The sequence below is a fragment of the Glossina fuscipes genome, unplaced genomic scaffold (genome assembly GCF_014805625.2).
Source record: "Glossina fuscipes isolate IAEA_lab_2018 unplaced genomic scaffold, Yale_Gfus_2 0, whole genome shotgun sequence".
Lineage (NCBI taxonomy): Eukaryota > Metazoa > Arthropoda > Insecta > Diptera > Glossinidae > Glossina > Glossina fuscipes.
Window position 1 is genome coordinate 6,054,623 of NW_023998414.1, and position 3,361 is coordinate 6,057,983.

General features: G+C 28.4%; 1 protein-coding gene across 2 annotated transcripts in view; it reads left to right on the plus strand.

Annotated features, from left to right (window-relative positions):
• Window positions 1–3,361, plus strand: part of LOC119633972 (hormone receptor 4) — a 58,816-nt gene that overhangs the window by 15,413 nt on the left and 40,042 nt on the right. The window lies entirely within an intron of this gene.

Here is a 3,361-nt window from a genome sequence, read left to right on the forward strand (position 1 = left end):
ATTATAATATTTATAACAATAATTATAAATGATAATTATAATAATTATAACAATAATTATAATAAATGTAATTATAATAAAGATATTAAAAAAATATACGATTTTAATTTATTATTAATTTGTTAATTATCATTAAACAATTATTATTATATATTAAATTTACTTTTGCTATTTATCTATTTTATAATTAAATACTGAGAAATAAAAAATAAATAATAATTTATCTTATAATTACATTCATTATAAATATAATTTTTATAATTCATATAATTGTAAATATTGCACTGTAGTTATAATATAATAATAATAATAATAATAATAATAATAATAATAATAATAATACTGATAATAATAGTAACAATTACAATAATAATGATAAGAATTAAGAGTCGAGTTGAAAGTTGAAAGCAAGTAATTGCCTTACGCTCAGTATTATCGCAACACACCAACGGGTCCTTAAGAAATGCGCTTCTTTAATTTAGAATTGTGAACAAAACCTTATAATTAATTATAATTTGTACACATATATAAGCATAACGAAGCATTACCATTTGAAGACTCATTCTCGTATGGACAGCTTGAAACTATCTGAAGAATATAATATTAATAAGATATTTAGCTTAAGCTTAAGCTGACTAGGTAAACCACTACCCGATAGTCTTGGTTGCTAGCCTTTATTCGATTATTCTATTTTCCTTTTAGCCCTAGAATTTATTCTTTTGGTCTAAATAAATAATAATAATAATAATAATGCTTGTATAATTATTGTTATTATTATTATTATTAGTATTATTATTATGGTAATTATAAGATAATAATAACAGTAACCATAATTATAATTATAGTGAAAACATATTCGCCTGGGTGGCCGAGTATAAAAACGATCTCGACTAACAACTCAATGATCGTTGGGGTTGTAATCCGAGCTAGAGGTAGAGTTTTCAATAAAGCCGATAGCCTCAGAAGCTAGTCCTTTAAGGCTTTAATTTATTCTCTGGCTAAATTAATTATAATCATAATAATGATAAAAATAACAGTGATAATAATAATGATAATATCAAATATGCTTCCGACCTTAAAATTGTCTTGAACAAGTTATTCGCTTCTAAAATTAGAGCGTTTGCAAGATACGAATACAAAGGGGAAAGAAAAGAAAGAATGTTGATATAAATATCGGATTTTGGTCTGAATGACTTTCGAAATGTCTCTTTAAAATTTGATTCTTTCTCCGCCTGATCGACAATCTTGACAATTGACTTTTGCAAACCATGTACCTTAGCACTTTGAACCAATCTAAAAAATATCGAACAAATGCCAACGAAAATCCCAGTAGCAACTATAAGACAGTGGGTGCTTTCTTTAACCGACAACAAATGAGAAGACAAAAATTTATTTTTCTGTTCATCGAGACGTGGCAACAAAAATTCTTCTACTAAAGACCAAACCCCCTTGCTTAGGTCTATTTATTCGGCCTCGTCTTGAGCTCTACTCTTCAGAATCATAAACTATAACTTATAGCATATGGTACGAGCAAAATCTGATACACATCTTCATCAAAGCTAACCTAAATAAGACAAATGTAAATTTGATGCCTCTTGAGATCGTTGAATGTACTGCAATACCTGCTTTCACTTCCCAACCGTTTGGATTTGAAAATAGAAGGCCATATGTGTTTTTTTTTTTGGTAACATCATGGCATTTTTAAACGTAAAAATCCTTGATCCCGAATTTTCAAGCGAACAAGAAGAAGAACTAAAAGTTAGAAAAAAAAAAAGAAGAAAATTATCAAGAAAGACTTGTTATTGTCAATCGTTAGAGAAAAGAAAGCAATTGAAAATAAATTTTCTACGTTAGCGTTAAGTAAACCGAATTCTATGATCGTAAAGAGGGTAGATTAAGTTATTGAAGACCCAAGCGATTTTAAGAATTATTTAATTATGAAATATCTGAACGTAGTTTTTAGGGAAAGTAAACGGAATCTTGATCTTGTTTATTTAATAATTTCTAATAACTTTTTATAAAATTTACTTTTCTTATCGTTAGGCTATTTGCATAATCGAACAATGTGAGATTTTGACGCTAGATCAATGGCGATTTAGTAAGAATTTACGTAAGCCAATGTCAAATTTTTCTTCTTCCCATTTATTTTATCGGCTATCAGTTACGCACAACAGGTGACAGATAAATGGATTGACTGACAGACGGACCATTAAATACACGGACGCAATTTTTGGGGGAATCGTTAACGCGTTACAATCGTTTTATATTATTTTGCCACTTAACGTTTAACCATAAAGCGTTCGTCAGACGAAAATGCAAATTTTCAAGAAAAAGGCGAACGTTTTTATTTCGCAATAAAATTTGAAAAGAAGTTCGGACCAACTTTTCATAGTCATATGTTTGACACTCGAGAATATGATGCCATCACTAAAGCAAGTCTCCCGTATATAAACTAATAATTGGAGCATCATGAAATTCGAATACAATTGATTTGAATGTTGATGATATTTAAAAATGATATCGATTTGTTAATAGTCATCCTATGAACTCACACAATGTTGCATTGTTTTATACCGATATTTATCGATATTTAGCTTAATTCACAAAATCTATATATTTTATGCTTTCACTTAATAACAACGATATATTTATTTAAAAGGGCTTTAGGGATTTTGAGCATTTTTAATAAAAAGAAACTTTCCAAGCAAAAGTGCTTTAATTTCAGCGACAAAGCCTATATGACAAGGAGATCTATCATAAATTTTCTATGTGTACACTTAAGTGCATTTCCGCCTTTATTAAATACTTTGTGTGTTTCATTCACAAAAAACAACAACGGCAATTACAACAACTTTTCAATTTGTTAATAAAACAATGTAAAGAAAGGCAACAAAAAGAAAATTAAAAAATAAAAAATAAAAGAAAAAACGGTTAAGAAACTCTTCAGCACTTACTGGCAAGTTGTTAATGTAGGTAAAAGGTGTGTATTAAAATATAAATAGCAACAACAATAATAGCATCTGAAATAGTAACAACAAGAGCGTCAGCAATAACATAAACATTAAGCCTGACTTTGAGAAGCACGCAAACGTTTACTCTCTTTTACTCACCCACTCAATCACTATTTCACTAAATAATCATCATACCGACGATCTACTCGACTGCCGGACTGACCATTCTCAATATAAAATCGAAGCAAAACATAAGCTGAATACATATATATATTATACTTATATATATATATATTCGTATTTACAGGTATTTCGTTGTATGTGTATCAGGCATATGTACATATGTATGTATATATATATATATGTATGTTTTTATTTGTATTTGTGAGCGTGTGTATGTGGGGATGTGT